General features: G+C 37.0%; 1 protein-coding gene and 2 long non-coding RNA genes across 6 annotated transcripts in view; 1 reads left to right on the forward strand and 2 right to left on the reverse strand.

Annotated features, from left to right (window-relative positions):
• LOC125385330 overlaps positions 1-2,619 on the reverse strand; it is a 46,972-nt gene extending 44,353 nt beyond the window's left edge. Inside the window, exons 1-3 of one of the 2 annotated variants that reach the window (XR_007224442.1) lie at positions 2,006-2,619; positions 1,626-1,848; positions 1,153-1,251 (exon numbers count right to left, since the gene is read on the reverse strand). This is a non-coding gene — a long non-coding RNA (uncharacterized LOC125385330). Of the gene's footprint in view, positions 1-1,152; positions 1,252-1,625 lie in introns of both variants that reach the window. The other variant, XR_007224441.1, reaches the window with a different exon arrangement.
• LOC125385332 overlaps positions 1-20,027 on the reverse strand; it is a 114,282-nt gene that overhangs the window by 80,871 nt on the left and 13,384 nt on the right. The gene's annotated exons all lie outside the window — the stretch shown is intronic.
• LOC100651353 (protein O-mannosyl-transferase TMTC1) overlaps positions 1-20,027 on the forward strand; it is a 269,329-nt gene that overhangs the window by 67,116 nt on the left and 182,186 nt on the right. The window lies entirely within an intron of this gene.

Consider the following 20,027-nt stretch of genomic DNA (forward strand, 5'->3'; position numbering starts at 1 on the left):
TTGGGCTCGAATTATGTTACTCAATTTTGCACCGCTTAATTTCAATTTCTGTCTTATCTCGTGCGACAAATGCAATTTCCGGTATTTATTCGTGCATTATATTTATCCGTAACATAAAACAAACTAACCTAACTTGTATTATTATTCGTCGCTGGCAATTCTAAAGTATCGTCTAATCTAAAACCTATCAAACACTATCGACAGCTCAGACTAGAAAATCTTATTAAACTTGAGCCGAAGGAACCTTATCACCGTAATGAAATATTGAATTTAACGTCGCCAATATTCCCGGAATAAATGATAAAAGTATTTTTACATGCCGTTAGAAGAGAACTCCGACGAAGACATAAAGAATCAGTGGCGTTGTATTTCGTTAGAAGTCAGGGCAGTAAATCATCTTTCAAGTTCCACAGAGTTCTATCCCTCCAGACGTATGATGGAAGACTCTGGAGATGCGGTTTTCGCTGTTGGACTGATTTCGCGAGGCTCGGAAGAACGAACGTTTCGCTTAATTGCAGCTCGATCTTTTATAATGAAGATTAACGAGCGTACGTCGATTGATTGATCGACGGGATATTCGACTTCAAGCGCGTTTATTTCCTTTGAGAAATTCGAGAAAAGGAAGCGGTGCTTGAGCGATCGATGGCGTGTTCCGCGTGTGGAGCAGTAGCGCAAATTAAAATTACTCGCAACAGCGTGGAGGTTAGTTTTGCTAATTAACTTGAAAACGTTGGTAAAAACAATATGCAAAATGGAAGAAAGGCGCACGGATATGTAGATGAAAATAAGGTAGAGATGAAATTAAAATTAAACGTAGAAGATGAAAATAGCCCGAAAAACGACGGTACTGGTAAGAAAATAATGAATTTCTTAATGAAATTATACGTGAGATTGTACTTCGTAGAAGTGTTTCGTAGAGAATTGTCTCTCGTTGGATAGTCTTGTTATCTTTTTAAAAAGAAGGTTTTCAAATATCGACACAGTGCTGTATCGTACAAAGCTACGACAGATATATTTCAATAGAAGAAAAACGATTCACTTTGACGATTATTACACCGTAAAGGTACAAAGTGAATAACAAATTACTCGGTTAATAATTGAAAGTCAAAGAAATTGAAAAAAACCATATACATATTTTTGTTGATTTAATACCAGCTTACGATGGAGAAAAGGCGTTTTAACATGGCTTGGTCGAAAATGAAAAGACCTCGGATGTAAGCCTCTTAGAAATAATTGACAGGTTAACTACCCCTGTAAAAAACACCAAAGGTATAACTATTAAGAAGCAATATTTTAATATCACGATAAGCGATAATTTAAATTTACGATGAGCACGAAAAACGTATGTTTAACTTCAAAAGTAAGTAGAAAGATAATTTCGGTACATAATATAGAATCGATCGACGACGTCCTGAATTTTAAAAGTACGTCCCTGAAGAAAATGAAAAATGTGATATATTACGTTCTATCAATTATTATCCACATATTAAATAGTATAAGATGGACATTTAAAAACAAGAGAAAAATATATAAAGAATTCAAAGTGTGACTAACGTAAAGTGGTTTTTGGAGACGATAAGCGACACGAAAAGATAATAAATGAGATTCAGGCGAATTTCTCTTACCTCTTCTTTATGTTTCGTTCGAGCAAAGTTTCTTTAATAGCACGCTACGTTATTCCACAAAGTTCACACGTTAATAAACGATTTTTTGCCTCGCTCGTCTTTTTAGTCAGCATGGCCAGGTAACTCGAGACGCTATAGTTCCGGAGCATACGCATTCCGACCGAGCTACTGTGCAATTTTTAGTAAAAAGTACAAGAGGAAAAAACGAAGAGACCCTTGGAAGCTGCGGCAAAAAGCAAAAAAGAAACTCGCCGTTCATCGTGCGAACTGTTCACAACCGTACAATCCACAAATGAAAAAGTTTCTCGTGGTGTGATACGTCGAAAGATATTCGAGATGTAAACGTTAGTCGAGATTTTGAGATATTTAGATGCGCATACTTAGCGTTTGTTACTTTTTTCCGCCTCTTTGCAGCTTCGCGTTGATATCTCTCAACGATCTTCTCGCCGATATACGCTACGAACGGTCTCATTCGAGACAGACACTTTCTCACTTCCACAAACAACGCTTCTGTCACAGAGCAACGTATCCTATTTACCTTGAATCGATCGAATCGCTTCAATCACGCCGACGAAATTCGAACGCCTGCTCGTTCACCAAGAAGGAAAGAAGGTAGAACGTGTGATTCGTTGCGCGTCGATGTATACACGCGAGTCGAATCTCTGGTACACGACGACGAGGGTGGCGTTCGACGAGAGTACGGCGCGACGCGTCGTAGGAAAAAAGCGATAGAGAAACGGTGATCGTTCGAATCACTTTGGCGAACGCGCGATGCCAAGGAAATAGCCGGGGCGCGGCGAGATACGTGCCGCTTCTCGCATAAAATACTTTTCTCGTTTAATCGAGCTGTCGTCGAAGTCACGTAGCCCGTGCCGACGCTGCAGAACAGATCGTTTATTGCGATTCCGGGCATCCGAGGCGGTTATACGACCGCGTTAAGTCATCGTCTTCAATTAAGGGTAATCGGTAAATTGCCCTCCCCTTCACCCTTCGTACGCGCCACCCCACATTCGTGAGCACCCAACCCACCACAGTCACAGCGACACGCAGCCGCTCGTTCGAAACGACGACGCGACGGTTCTGCTGGCCTGTCGTCGCAGAAAGATACGGCACGAATTCTACTTTTGCTGTCGTCGACGTTTGCATGCATTACAGCTATCGTGACATCTCTACGCCACCGGGTTGTCGCGTGCGCGAACCCGATGATTCAACACAAAACCGAAAGAAACAGGGATTACTGCGTAGGTGTACGGTGTCGTGGGACTACGTTCGTAATACGCAATGAGATTTCTTCCTGATTCGTCGAGGCACGAAAATGGTGTTTTTTTTCTATTAAAGTGAGTTTTCACAGTTGTATCGGTTGTTGGGACAGGTTATTGACGACCCAGTTAGAATGATAAATGCAGTTCTATCTTTTTGGAGATGGTTGGTTTACTTTGAAAGTTTTCGAAATTATGATATCCAATTAAAGTTTCTTAAATTACCTTTTGTAGAAAAGCAATTATTATTAAAGCATGACATAGCAGGAGAATCTGTCGCAGTGCAGCAAGCGGTTTATTTTTGTACGAGCAATCCTGATTCTTAAGATTACAACCTGATGCTGCTTTAAGATAAAGTCGAAGACTAATTTGTTACGAAAGTGGTTCTGGCCTTTTTTGATCGTATATCGTTACACGACTGGTTTATTAGACTAATTTCTCTAGTTGATTTCTGTTTATCGAAGTATACAAGGTGCTCTGTAAGGAGTTGTGCAATAGAAAACAAAGTAATTTTACATATAAAAACAAATAAAAAATAGAATGAAAGGTATCGAATATAGAATGAAATTTTTTAGTAGATAGCTTCGTTTTTGAAGAAACTGAATTCGTATGGAATAATAGATTGAAATGGTTATGCTTCGATTGCGCGGAACTCGCTACGGAGTAGTTTTTATCGGCATTTGAATACTTTCATATTGAAAGAGTAAATGTTCGTTTATTATCGCCTCTATTAATTTTTCTACCGACAGACCGTCGATGATGATATTCTGTCGACTCTATGCTGTTGCCTGAAACGAAACTTCGTTTTGCGAAATTTTATTCCATATCGTCGATTCGTTTTTGTGTACACGTAGAATCGCACCACTGTCGGTTCTACCCTTCGCTCTAAATTATCTACGTGTATATACATAGTACAGAAAATGTTTACATCTTTTACTCTGAGACTATTCGAAGCAACCCGAAGCAGTCGCATAGTATTGTTACAACGAGATTTTACGATTAAAACGATCGACTTTACTTTTACTGTGAATTGATTGTGATCATATACAATTGAAACCTAAATGATCAAAGTCTGCATCTAACGCTAAATGACAGATTTTAGATTCTTTACTTTTATAATTATTTCTAAGTAGCTATTTCTTTTCGTTATATCATTTGAATCATAATGTATGTATATAATATATTTGATTACACATTAGTAGTTGGTTGTCCTAATTATTGATATCTATTAAATTGTAAAATTACACTTCGAACATTATGAATGTTAATTTACGTGTGACAAGTATACGTATTTGTAAGTATGTAGTTCAATATTACTGTCTGTAAAGTGAAATTCCAAAGTACTTTCACCTTTGATCAGATTTGATTGTGAAAGATTAATATTATTAGAGCAGCATGAAAGCAACAAATGGGACGAATTAACCTGAATATATTGTTAATTTCGATGGCATAAGATGGCATGTTTCGAATAAAAAAAGGTTACGTTTTCGAAACTTGTATTGTTATGATGAGTTTATAATGATTTTATAACGACTTTATAATGGCGGTAAAAAGCGCAAAGCTTCTTTTTCAATGCAAGAAATGCAGTAAATTATTGGGTTATCCTGAAATTACCTGCAAGATCGAGCAATTCATTTTCAACGAATATAATTGACTGAGATACGATATTTTTATATAAAATAAATATTACTGTTTTTAGTATGTCTTTGTTAATTTATTACAGTAGTATAGTATAGTAGTGGTAGTAGTAGTAGTAATAGAATAATACAAATAATTTTCAATATCTAGTAAAACATAACAACAATTACTTTTATTACAAATACAATTATATAACAATTTATACAACTAACGTTACCGTACAAACTTATTAAACGAATAATAACAATTTCATTAGTTCCTATATAATAAAAATGTAATAACTTTTTTGATAACTGTTACTACTACTACTACTGCTAATAATAATAATAATAATAACAATAATAATAATAATAATAACAACAGTAATAATAGTAATACCACTTTGCACGCTGGTAAGTAACACACATGTAGTAGTACACATATATTCCTAACTTTAAAGTAGAAATCGTAAAATTTATATAAAACCTACAAAAGCGAAATGGTTGCGTAAAAATTTACCGAGACTTTCCTTCTTACTGGAAGAGCGTTACACAATATAGCAGGCGTATAGCAGGACAGAAGCTGTTTCCGCGTATGTACGAGTTACTTGCTTGAAAATTATAAGCTGGATAACGACACAGGATGCGACAAACAGGCTCAAAAAGTGTATCGTTTTACAAGCGTGCGGGACATCTGGTACAATTTATGTAAGTAGATTAACGTAGAATTAATATGTAAACGATTATACAGCGGTTCGAGAACTTTTAATAAGTTTACGATAGTTTCCGGGGTAAATGAATAGCTCCTCCGCCGCGAGTTATCGAGAATTCGTTGCGTTTAAACTTCCTGCGAGGCTACTTTCGAAATTTATAAAGTATCCCCTAATTAACTAATAAAAGAACTTTGTCGAATAATAAAGAACATCCTCGATCGATTATTAATTTTTCTTCTAGTTCGCAACAACGTTACGATCTAACGTTTTTTCTTTCTACCATTATTTTCCTTTCCCTTTCTTTTTTTTTTCCCCTTCATTCCCTCGGAAAACGTTTACCTCCGATTTTATTTATCGCAGTTTCATCTCGGTTACGTTTGCTGAAATTGACGTTACTCTCTCGCTATAGCGTGTCTCCCCCTCGAGAGAAGAGGTGTCTTCATTTCTTTGATGTTGGGTGGAATTGATCGAAAGGCACTTTTACACCCACCTTTATTCCAGTCAGCGATAAGTTACCCTCGCTGCCACCCCGAGGGCTTTCGATCTTATTCATCCACTTTCGCATCTTTCTCCTACTTTCCCCGCGAGAGAGTTGCGATCAGGCAACAGTCGGAGATCCAGTTTACCAGAAAATACGTCGATCTACAGGTTGTCCCATAAGTTGTGGGGTTGAAAAAAAAAGAGCAGAGAGACATCGTCGGTTACGGTGCCTTCGCGATAAATATTCGCCAGACGTTTGATACTTATGTGCGGACTTTTTTCTCTAACTCGGTACTATAGCAAAGTTCCAGGTACTATAAATTAATTTTATATAAAAACGAAAAGAGACTTCCTTTGTTCAAATTTAGACTACTCGCGTAACCGGTTTAGTTCGCGTGTCAAGTGAAAAAATTGAATTTATTTCGAGCTTAACAACGGGAGTACGAAAAGTGCGTATACATATAGCCGGAAAGTAACTTTGAAAATCATCGTACGGAAAGCGCTTACACGTTCGTTATAACGAGAACACAGTGTGTACAAATTTTATAACAGGCTGGAAAATATTTCAAGCTGGCAAACTCGGCGCGAAACAGGCAGGAATTCACGTACGTGTATTAAATAGTTGATTAGCGAGCGTTTAATTTGAACGAAAATAAAATTAGAAGACTTGGAATATTTCTCGTAGCGGAATTTCGCAGAGACTAGGCATTTTATTTTTTTCCCTTGTATCGTGTTTCAATTTGATTTCCTTGATACAGATCTTCTATCGCGGTCGGTAATTCTAGTGGCAACTTTAGTTACTCCACGTAAAGAGATAGCGTACGGTGATTACTTCTTGCGACACAAGTAATTGCCTAGCGAATTCCGACGAAGAAGAGCACTCGCGTAGGGTAGAATTTGGTTTATTAATATGATGAATGATAACGAGGGCAAAGTTTGCAGGAGGCGATGTCGTCCCTTGCACAGTAATATTCCACGGAGCACGCGGTGGCCTCCGTATTCTCTGACGAATACAAATCGTTACTCTCCGCCTCTGTTTGGTCCCAGGCAAGCCGTTTTCGCGCGCCTTTCACGTACAATGGAAAATGAAACCAGATCTCGTGTACCTACGGACCTGTCGCTGCACTCTGCAAGATTTATCACGAATTCCTCCTTCAGCAACTGTAGCGCCGTTTTACTCTCGCCTCCCTGCCGTGGTACACGGAATTTTTGTCGCTACAAACGAATTTCTCGAAATTTAATATGCTCTTTGGTTGCTAGGATGCCTCTCACCTCGATTCAGACCGATGGCAATGTAAAAGTTCACGGGTAGCTGCGACGATTAGGTAACATTCTGACACGGATGGTGCTCCGTGAAAAATGTTTTCTGGTATTTGAACTAATTTCAGGACACTTTGGTCGTAATTTTTATGAAACGTTACGTTGAAATATAAAAATCAAGAAAATCACGAATATTTCGAATTAATTGACGCGCCTGTAGGATAAAAGATATATCTCCGATTTCGTCGAAATTCAATTAGACGTATGAAGTTACAAGCTGTTTCTGCAGTATTCATGTTGCACGAGAAATTCATTTAACTTACGACTGCAAGTTAATTAAAACATTTTGAGATAACAGAAGTGTGAAGTTACAAAGAGAAATTGTATTCTAACAATGAAGGGTTGTGTTGGATTTATTCCGCAATTCTCGTTTCAATTTTCGATTAGTCTACGTTTATTCATAAGTCTGTAAGTTAAAAATAATTTGCCAACGTTCGAAGATAATTTTGTTCTACTGAAAATTCGGTGGCACGATTGATCGCTGTGAAGCAAAATATTGGCCTAAAATAATTCTGAAAAATCACTTAATGGGTGCAATTCAATCTTCTGTGGTATCGTGATATTTTTATTAGAAGTCGAAAACGAAGGAATAAAACGATATTAAGTAGAAATTATACTAACATTTAACTATGATATAACGGAAAAATTATATTTATAAAATGAAGAGCTTTGACGAACAGAGCTTCGTATCGAAACAGCTGATTCTGTGTTTCAAATCGACAGAATAAAAATAACTTAAATTTTGATTTAATTCGAATTCGACTTGACAAGGATTTTCCTCTACAATTTCATGCGAAAGAGAAACTAATTAAGTTACTGACAATCTTTCGCTGATGATCGACATATAATTTGCAGAAAGCAGTTTACAATGATAAAATTACTGAAAAATTTGATCAAAAAATGTCTAAAAGCAGGTTGTACAGCGCTACAAAACTGCTGTTTTAAATAAATTAACGCGGGTCGATATGAAAGTTCAAGCTTAATTACACGTCTTAGCTGTCTAAGGAAAACATTTCAGTTTAACATAGGTACATGTTTTAATTGTTGAAAGTTCCAAATCTGAGCATTCTGATATACTTTCTACTAAGCTCGTAAACATCGCGAAATCTAATTTTCTTACTCAATTACGTCATTTGATTTACCGTGAAATTCTTCTTGCTATAATATATTTAACGACGAAAAATTACGGGAAAACGATCAAATATTCCAGGAATGACTAATGTTATACGTACATATTTCATTTCATGAACTCGGATAGCTAGTCGAGTTTTGTTAGTACTATGATGAAGAATTTTACAGCTGTCTACGAATAAAATCGTTTCATGCGACGTAACTCGGTTTATCGCGAATCTTGCATTATAAAACAAATATCCAGGTGTTGGTTTCCATAGCGTGCAGTTTGTGCAACAAGCATTTACAGCGAGATGAAGATAACGGTACTGAAATGATGAGATTGGAACGTTTGAATGTACATCATTAGAATGATTGTTCGGTAAATCTTGAACACCTGTACAACTATCTCGATTTCATTTCATCAACTATCGATCTTTTAACATCGTCTATTAAAATTGAAACTAGTTCTTTATTCTGATGGAGTTATACGTTCCATTTCTCTCTGTTAGATATTGATCACGTTGTACCTAACTAACAGAAGCTAGTTCATTTTTGAATTTCAAAGTAGAAAATTTAAAATCCTTTAGTCCTTGACATAGATTTTTTGAGAGAAGTAAAATTTGATGCAGATTTTTATGCAATTTCCCTCGTGAATACCTTGTTTCTACAGTTTCTACAGAAATTTCTAATATACGAAATCCTATTAACCGAAAATTGTCTCGTACAGTAAACAAATTTGGCAAAGATCTTATAAAAATCACAAATATCCTCGGAGCTTGTAGACTAAAAAAATCGAGGAGAAGTGACATTAAACCGTATCTTGCAGTCGATTGAAAATATATACTGCTCTGAATTCCTTGAATCGTTAAGAAAGAAGATGGACGAAATACACAAAGATCGGTGAACAGGGGACGATCGGTGGATCTTGCAGCTTTCCAGAAGTTGCACGAGTAGCGTCGAACAGGATGACTAATTTGTTTGCTACCCTCCTCTCGTGGAAACGGTTCAAATACGTTCGTCCAGTTTTCAAAAACAAAGTTTAAACGACCTGTTTGTGAGTTCCTGAGTGTGCACATTGCTCTATTCTTTTTACTACCATTTTTACCGAGTAAACTACCCGACAAGTCACGACAGGGTAATGAGGCTATTAGATTGTTTGCATGGCTTAAATCGTTTAGCTATCGCGCATGTTCCTTGCGTACGTCTATTCCATTTTGCTCGTTCAGACATCGCGTATGTCGCATCAAGGAGAATAAAGGATGCCTCCTACCTACGGCCGCCTTAACGAGACTTGCATTTTTAATGAATATTTTGGGGTTTCATCGTGAAGGATTTACGTTGGCAACAGACAGCTTAACCTCTCAAACGGGAACGTTTACTTTATGCGTTCGTGAGATATCGTCACGGTTAAAATTCTTGGGGAAAAAGTCTGTTAAAGTTAATAATTATCTTATTATATCGGATCAAAACTGGATGAAAAACAAGAGCAAATAAACGGGGGCGATCTTTTATTAGAAGGACGCACTGTTTAAAATATTCATAGGAGCTATAGTTGTACGTACTACGTTTAAGTGGCGCTTTTTAATATTGTCGAAACCATTTGTCTTTTATATTAGTATTTATAGTTATCGTTCCAGTATTATAGTCGACTATATAGCGCAAAAGTCACGTGTCATATATTTTACATTGGCGTTACTTTTATATTCTATACCTTATACGCGTTACATATTTCCTCACTCGTGAGATTTACCCATATTTCTCCCGTAATATTCACATCCGGATAGTATATTCGAAGTATATCTGCATTTACTGAGAGACGAATAGCAGGAAATGTTCAGTTTTAAACTCCACTGCTAAAGTCACGTAGAAATTTTTACACGTATCTGTCGGTTCTAAATATTCCTAAAATCGGCAACATAGTATAAAATATGTAACATACAACATATAGTATCACAATTGTATATACGATACATGTGAAAAGAAAAAATAGCAAAATTAGATATCTACTATGAATGCCTGACATTGATCTTACGACGCGCCGCGACGCTGCGCCGCGACGTCGAGATCATGCGATATGATTCCTCCGAGACCAGTATCACGGATTTTGGTCTTTCACGATCTCACGATGGTCCAAGCTGGTTTTTACAATTCCAAGATCACGAAATACGAAGACTCACTGGCCAGCAAAGGTTCTCCAACTATGAGGTTATAGAGTTCGAGGATTTTGATTTTGTCTAAGGCACGACCTTATGTCTTGTGCGAGGTTACGAAGTCTTAAGCCTGAGCAATGGACTTGGGACAGTCCGTTTTATGTTTTACTTTAGGATGATTGGCAACTGTCTATAGTCTTATTTTCTTTTTTTCTTTCACTGTATTTTATATTATTTGTCGTATTATGTACGTGTCTTTCATAATAAACTAATTAGACTGGATGCAATTTAAAGCGCATAACCTAGCAAAAGTGTAGTGCTCGTTATAATATCTGGTCGATGAAGGAAATCTTTATGTAAGTTTCATCTTTTTATGTATTCATAAAGATATAGATATCAGAATTATAATTACAGTATGCGAGACACATGCCTCTTAAAATAATTGGAAAATTATAAATTTAAAAAATTGATTACAATAAGTATCGTCAAGAATTTCTATCCTTAAAATGTAGAAGTTACTTAAATCAACAGAAGAGAAAACAATACTTTGACTAAACATTATTCTACATCATTTTTAATTTTTATTTAATGCAAGTTAGCTCTAATTAAGAATTTCTGAAACTATAATACCTTTCAGAAATATAGATCATAATAAATTACGAAAAGATTCGTCTATTAGCATATCGAACAAAGCAAACTACCAATCAATGACTTATTCGGAAGATAGCTATCGTATTTGCAAACTCAAATTTGGTAGCATTAGTTACCGATGCGAATGGAGTATAATGGAGCTCGTATAGACGTTGAGTCGAAGTAGTAACGAGATCGGTAAACAATCAAATTAGAACAGTCTCGGGTTAGGTTTCAGATACACCATAACTGGTAATAGGAAGCGCTAATAATCAATAGCTTATGATTACGAGGCAAATAAACGCGAATATCCAGTCCCCGAGTAATTTCTCGAAATATATTAAAAATATTTCTAATTAATTTTCATTTTCACTTTAAAGTTAATTTTAACCATTTTTTCTGCACAAAAGTGTAATTTTGACAAACGTATGAAATTTGACGAGACCAGAGATTATAATAATAGAGTCGAGGTAACAAAAAATTTGAAAGCATAATTCATGAGAGCGACAAAACCTTTAGATGGTAAAGTGTCCTTCCATCTTTTATCTATTCGCAAAATTGCTTCGTTATACTCGAATGTTTCCAAAAATTTCAAACGTATCCGATAATTTATTACAAAATTCCACATTCCGCATCTTCGTAGAAAAGTATATAGAATATTTATTCCTCCGCGAAGAAATAACAAAACATTTCTGGAATCACACTCAAACACCAGATAGACAATTGAGCCATAAACGGACTGATCGTACGAGTGAAACGTCGATGTACCAATGCTTTTTGCGTCTGCGTGTTTCAATCGGTGGATTGGATACGTATTGACAAACGTTTAATTTCAGTGTTTCTTTTCTCATGGAATCGGGACTGACGAGACAGAGTTGTATTAATGTTCATCAATTCCATTTTCGATACTCGTCGGGTAAACACGCTCGCCAGCGAATTTAATCCCCGATAGATCGGTCCAGCTTCCCGTGTTGGATGAAATCGCATTCACAGAAGTTGCAGTTGAAATTTCCAATTTTTTCCCCCTCCATTCTATATTCCAACAGTCGTATCGCTTAACCCGAAGATGTCTAATTTTTCAGTGGTCGTATAATCTGCGCTACTTTGGACCGGAGTAGTGTCTTTATCCGCGATTCCTCTTCGTTCGCGCAAATAAACGAAGATAGAGTAAATGAGATTTCGTGGCCTCGAGGGATCGGTAAATATTTCAGAGAATGTTTCGAATAAACTTGTAGTGCATGTATGCGCGATTTTAGAAGAAATTAAGAGCTTCCGAGCCTTATCATCTCCTCGCGATTCGGAATTATTATCCGATCCCTCGAGCGATTTCCTTCCAAACGTTAAGGATCTAAGCGCATCCTCAGAAACTTTCATCATGTTAACTCTTTGCATTTGAACAGCTTTTCGGCATCTCTTTCCATCGACTAAATCGTAATTAGAAAGCGACTTGGCGAGGAAAAATTGCTTTATTTATGTTTGTTATTGGGCGAGTTCTTGTATGATGTACCGCGTCGTTACATTTATCGATTTATATTTTATAACGACAAATTGTTGGAACGATTGCTCGAAAGAATAATCACAGATGGAAATTCATCCTTTTCGAATCTCATCGTAGATTCTAATTGAAGAGTTGACTCGTTCGAACGAATTGTTTTAGCAACTTTTTGTTGAAAAAATCAAGATAGCCACCGGTAATGTCAATAACGTTTTCATGAATTGATCACGTGAGAATATTCCAGGGAGAGATATTTTTCAGCCGATGACGAAGATTGTCTTTTTATTAATTATTACCAATAAAAACACATTTCTAGTTTTATAGAGACGCGAGAAAACGTTCCAGTGCATCGACGTTTTAGATTAATTTTCCCGAAAGTGGAAGAAATAATTCCGTCGTTTAATTACATAATCGGTAACTTGTCAAAGTATAACGTTACATATACGCGACATCGAGACAGGTTTACAAAATTGTTAATAGCAGTTTCCCACTGACCAATCTGATCGCATCTGTACGAACTTAAAGAGCGAAAACTCAAAAAACGCGATGACGTTCTAGATCGATGATCGTAATATACAAAGGATAAGCTCCAGAAAGGTACAGGATCTAGACTCTTATAAAGCATAAACCCCGTAAGAACTTTCATTCGTGGAACTTTTCCTTTTCTTCGGGACTCTATTATTCCTTTTTCCGTCACATAATACACCGCTGTAACAATAAATTACTCGGTCTAAGGACGGAACTATTACTCATACTCGTAGGGTGAGATGTACAAGCCGATAAGTAGTCCCATGATTTAGATTTTCTGCCGTGTCAGGCGATATAAATAAAAGAATTAGAAAGCATTAAGCGTTACCATGGTTGGCGATTTAATCTGGCCGACCATGGCATTACGTAGTCGCGATAATCGCGACCCGCGTTACGCGTAAATACGCTTTAGTCGCGTGCACATTCGTCCATGTTCTATTCGCTTTTCTGCGTGTCCACGCACAGTCGGCGATGAAAAGGACGGCAACGGAACATTCGAAACACGTGACGATATAATAATAGCCGACGGCGATGACTGCAAATGTGTTCGTTTAGAACGTTTCGGTGAAATTGTGTAAAACATCGATCGGAAATTGTCCGCACAAAGGAGATGGTCCAGCGTCGACGGAAAGAACGCTTTTTTAATTGGCCGCGATGTTCTGCCGCATCGACGAATCGCTTTGCGCGAAAAGGTGGCAAATCTAAAATATTCACACAGCCAGGGGAGGGGCGGCGATATAATAAATGATCGACGATATAGCATAATGTGTCTATGCGCGTTTGTATGTGCTCGATAAGACGGCGCAATTCATTATGGCGTTGATAGCGTACGGAAGCCAGTGCACGATATTATCGAGCACACCAGCCAACATAGATAATATAATTAGAGGAGTTTCAGCAGCTAATTATGTTGCTCGGCTATTTACATAATTAATTAGTAACTCGGCGCGATGGACTCGTATTCCAGGCTTCCAAGCCTATCAATGTTGCTGCTTAAGTTACACGCAGTAAATGTTCGAATTTTGTTTCGCGTTCAGCGGCGGTGATAAACTCGCTGAAACGACAAGTTGTGTCTTGTCGTTTATTTTGTTCGTACGTGTTAGAAATTAGAATAAATAAGTAAGTATTCCTATACGTGTTACTTTGTCAAGTTGTTTAACTTATTTGTCAAACTTTCCACTCGTCTCTACCAGCGCAAACTTGGTATCGTGCGAACGAAATGTGTTCTTTGCGATGTAACGGAGAAAATTATAGATTTCACGAAACTCAAGATGACTTTAATTGCGAAAAAAAAAAAGATACTTTCGAAATGTTCATTATCGTTAGACCGCGAATATCAGTTTTGTATATTTATGGGAAGTTTGAAAATGAATACGACAATTTCCAGAATATACGTCGTATGGAAAATGGTGGTGCTCGTTATTATATTTAATCTCTGTTGCCAATAAACACGAATCCGAATAAATATCTGCAGTGTAATTATCGTCGTATGTTCTTCGGTCGGCGCGGACAAATCTAGTTAACAAATTGTGCGAAACGTGGCTTATTTATCGTGGACTAATTAATTGTAGAATTTATAACGTTAATGTAACTCCATTTAAGAAAAGGGTAGCCGAGAAACGAAAACGTAGGGTGTTGGCATTTCACTGTGGAATGGTAGAATTTTCTGCTTTAAAAATTGAGGAATATATAAAGAACTCTTCTCTTTAGCAAGCACTGATTTTACGACATGCGATCGTTAAAACTTTTTTGCTTATTTGAACAAACGGTGCACACCCTGAAACTTCGCAGCTCTTTTTTGCTCAAACAGCTTATTTAAGTAAAAGTGTCTTAATTTTTAACAACTTAATAACTAGCAAGCATAAAGTCGATATACCAGTAAACCTTTATGAAACTCTCGTAACACGCCAATTTTTCTGATAATATTTAACATATTTCTGCATAACGATCTATTCGTGATAAGTTCATGAATTTTAAAAGCAGATTGCTCCGTTATCTTCTATTCTTCTATATTGCAAGCGAATACGATACATGAAAAATAATCGATGTAGCCGTGAATAAACATCACAAAGGAAAGCTTCTGCGCGTTACCCTCGATTTTCTCTACGTAAATAGTGTAGTGTTGTCAAGGCCGGCGTGACATTTTGTGGGGGCGGGTTAAAAAATTTTGCGGGGCCTGAATACACATTCAAATCCTATACTAAGATTTTACAAGGAGGAATTATTTATTTACAAATGCTATTACATATTATATACTTTTTATAAGACGAATATTAAATAATAATACGATCCAATAATAATATTAAATAATTTTTCTCGCTTTTTTCGACGCCAAATATTTGATAACATCGTCAAAATCGATTGAATTTGCTACTTCACTTGCTATTGACAGAATAGCCAGAGATGAGTATCTCTCTTGGCTTATCGATGATCGCAGATAATTTTCGTAGACCGTGAGGCCTCTCAAAACGTGGGGCTGGGTTCCGGCGAACGCGCTGAACCTGCCTTACAGCAGCCCTGAGTGTTGTTGTACGAGTCAGGATAAGTGTTACATTGTAGGTAGTTTAAGGGAACAGAGCTATCGGTGACGAGAACTGACCGCCGATAGTTTTCTCTTTAGTTTTAAGATCAGCAGGCGATGACGGGCTTAGGCCCAGGTTTTAATAATAAAATAACAGTTCAACTAAAACTAACTAAAAGGATTAGCAATAAAATAATAGTTCGATCTTCCGTAATAATCCTCCGCTTTATCTATTCTATACACTAGAAAAAGATTCTTTTTTTTTAATTTACAGACGATAAACTTCCCCATTATCCTTTGTTCTACGAGCCACTCCAAACAATGTCTGTATACTTGCCTGCACGGTAACTCGATGCTACACGAAGTTGTCTTTTATCGTGTCTAGCTCCTACAACCCTGCACAGAAACTAAAATGTATGTACACAGGCCGTCCCTGTCACGCGAGCGATCTCAAGAATCGATCAGTCAGTCTGGAACCAATGAATAATTACTATATCAACAGTCATGTAAATCCGCCGCAACGCTTCAAGTAACTCGCACAGAATATGCGCATCTTTAACGAGCGTGTCGTACATTCACGAAAAAAGCCGCGGGGAAAAAGAGTAAAATGGGACTACCAACATAAAGGAAGCAGCACCATAGTTCCACGAACTGGCGGTCGTAATTTTCCATGCTTCCACGTTCATTTTTATCGCCTGCAACTAGCTACGAGTCCAACGAAATCGGTGTGACCGTTGGTCAAGTCGCGTTACGTCGCGTGATTTCTTCTTTTCGCTCTCGTTCGAAGGGAAGGGGAGGGTGAACCCGGGAAAGGAAGTGGAACTTCCTGCATGCTTACACGAACGAAAGACACGAGAAACACCGTTTCGTTCTCGATGGTCGATTTCGATGGGTCGGCGAAGAGGTCGTAAGAGGCGAGGACCGATTACCGTTTCTACACGCTACCCCTTTTTAGTACGCGTTCGCGATGTTCTCGCGATCAAGCTGCCGATTAAAGAGTAATAACGCGTGTCGGGCTACATTGCCGTCTGCTTTCTGAAACGGCTTATGTGGCTTCTCCTCTCGTCGATTCATTCGACGAGATTGCTGAAACGCGAGCTTTGATTGAATCTGTCGCGTATCACCAACAGACTCCTTATGAAAATTTCAATAAAAATACCGACGCAAAGTTGAGACGAAACTTTTCAGGCACGTTCACATATGTGTGATTCTTGTCTAATTCTTATCTATTATAGTTAAAACGTCTTATCTATTATTTCAAGGCTTCTTTGTCTTTCTTCGATCAATTGAAATCTATGATAATTATTAACAGACGGTATAATCTGTCTTAAATATAATTTAGAAAAATGGACAAACTGCTATGTACAAAATGTGCGAAACCCAAAATGCCGTAATTATCCAATAAATGTAAAAAATGAAGATGTTGATCAACCCACCTCGCACATCGTGCGAACGATGACCAGTTCCAAAAATATAATTTCGTACGGAACAGATAGGTGATTAAACGAAGTTTTTACCAGCCTGTCGAGTATAGACTATCTTTATTTTTTCATATTTATCGATGGAAGTGGAATTTTGTAAGAATTTTGTAACAATCGCTCGTCCGTCTTGTTGACAACTTGTCTATCGATGCTTTGACAAGTTGTTCGGCGTTATTTCATTATCGGAATTAATGCCAATGTCGATAACGCCTCGTAGAATCTCACGTACAAGTTTCGCGTTCATACATATCGGATAAGATTACCGAAAGTAGCTTAAACTTCTTTGGAAATTTCTCCTAAACGTATTAAGTGTTTCGTAACTTTACAAGTATACTTCCTTTTTTTGCACAGTTTACCGTGACACCTGAATGATTAATCACTTGCGCAGATACAATCTTGTATTCATTAGTGCTGCACACCACGCAAAGCTGACGACAGTTTTGAAATTATTACATTAAAATGTAAAATCCGCTTTATACCTGTTATACATTTTGAAGAAAAGCGAACTAAAGTGAAACGAAGCGGACGAATTGAAAGGTTTGCGCGCGATACGAAAGGACTTTGGTTCTGTGAATCCGAAACGACAATATTTACATCATTGACGTCATTATCGATTCACGTACTTTGAATACACGTGTGCTGGTTAATGATGCTCTTAATCTTGATCACTAATCACACGCTCCACATCTCGCTAATTATACTGGTATTCGAGATACGTTCGATCGTGGCTTATGTGGGTTTTTCTTCGTTAATGGAGTCCAATTATTTCCATTACACGAATGGAGTTCCGCAGTATCTATGTCAGTCATTCACAATCAAATAGTACGAAAAAAGAAACCAATGGGAAAGTTAGAGTTGAAATTGTATTAATAGGTCGTTATTAATAGTTAAAGTTAGAATCGAAATGAAACTTTTCTTTCAAGATTATCGAATCGATCGAATATCAGACCGCGGATGTTTATATAAATTCGTATTTTTCCGAAGATAGTTTAAAAGACGGAACTTATTCTATGTAGAAATTTGTTTAAATAAATAAGAATTGCTAGTTTTGTGCGTGCGTTCAATTTTCACGCGATATTCTATACGCGATGTGCATCTCAGATTTCGAATTTCATGTTATCCGAAAAATAAATTATATTTCGTGAGACGAATATTATTATAAATTTTTAAGCGATTGTAAACACGTACTGTACGTAATACAGTGAAATTTTATACGGGTACTGAATATTATTATATTTGTATTATACGACAAACTTTACAGTAAGATATCAAAATTAATATTTATCTTTGCGACAAAATAGAATTCTACTGTAAAGTCTGATAGAATCTTTATTGAATACGGCAAACTTTTATATCGATATTAATTTTTACTAAAGCCTTGTTTGATAAATTTTATAGTAGGATATAAAGAACAACCGGTAAACTATTTTCTCTTATAGCAACGCATTTAATTTTGACGCAGCTACTAGATTCTGCGAGATCATGCCACTCATACGCTGTATCCTATACGAAGTCACGTGACTGTGTCGCGAAATATTTCAATCTCTGCTGGTTCGTGTGTCCCCGTTTCTCAAAATCGACAGCGCCATCGATTCGACGGAAAATGGGATTTTCGGGAACTCGAGAATATGAACATAGTTCGCTTTATTGTGATTCGATAATCGTCGTTCGTGAATTTTCTGCATTGCAATTCATCGAATCACGTGTTCGTAACTGTTTGAGAATATTAGCTTCTCTGCTCGGCATCGAAAAGACAATCGCGGCTTTATAGAGATTCGTAATGAGACGCGATATTTTTCAATCTACCTGTAATGGCTTCTCTTCCTTTTAAGAATAGTTGCATTGTTATTTTTAATGCTGATGCAGCGCCCGGGATTATTCGCTGTTATACTTGGAAACTCGTCGTATTGTCGCCTCTGAGCGGCCTCTAAGAAGATGATGTTCAGAAAGAAAAAGTCACTCGACGAAACTTCACAACTACTTCAATCGTTCGATGTAAATTGCTTTTGGTGGTCGTGTAACTTGTTTACACGAACTTGAGGAATTTTCTGACGTCGATCGATTTTTAAGAAATTTTATCGTACTTTATTAATGAAACGATATCTCCGCCATAAAATGACATATTCGTAGTTTATTTAAAAAGCCATTAAATATATAAATTTTTCTTTCAAACGTTTGTTATTATTCGTAAAAATATACTCGTCGCGAATTGTTTCGATATTTATATTACGAATCAAATATCCTTCAAGCAGATACCGAAACTGCGCGGTCTGTTTTATAAAATCCCATAAACTTTAGCAGCTTTTATTAAAATGCGTATCTCTGGTTATCACTTGACTGGCACGGTATCACAGTGAAAACACTGGCGCTGGAATAACGACATTCTGCGTGGTCGCGAAATAAATTATACGTGTACATGGCGCGCGCGTGCACCTAGCAAGATAACACGATTATGTCAAAGCACATGCCACCAGGTCCACAAAAGATACGCATCGGCACCAACGACGACGTTATAATGCACAGTACTGGCGTTGGTCTTTTTTCGATCGGTGGTTGCGACATTTAAGCGTAGCTTAGTAAGGCTGTATGTATCTTTATCATGACGTGTGGTTGCTTTCACGGCAATTTAATATTCAAGGTCTAACGGTATCGCTAGGAGAAAGGGCGAAATGATAGATGTATAGGTAGATTACGAATCTTTATGCATTTATGGAGAAGAGTAATGGCGTTATGAAAAATTGATTTATTTTGTAGCATCGCTAAACGAATCATTTTTCGAAATATCGATAGTTTATTAGACGGGAGACACATCTAAGGAAAGTAAATCCGAAAAATCGACTTGAAAGGTTCAAACGGAAAATTGTCAATCATTCAACCATGTATCGATGAAACAATTTGTTTCTTTAACAATTTAGCCGATATCCACTGAGTTTCGAGTACTTTTTAATAAAGTATTTACATGCATTTCTTTCTGTAAAAAGACAGGTAAAATAATTTTTATGACTTCTGTTAAGTAATATAATCCTTTGAATAATTGTTACACACATCTGGTGAATAATTTGCGCGTGAAGTCGATCTTTACGGATATGTCGGAAT

The sequence above is a fragment of the Bombus terrestris genome, chromosome 6 (genome assembly GCF_910591885.1).
Source record: "Bombus terrestris chromosome 6, iyBomTerr1.2, whole genome shotgun sequence".
Classification (NCBI taxonomy): Eukaryota; Metazoa; Arthropoda; class Insecta; order Hymenoptera; family Apidae; genus Bombus; species Bombus terrestris.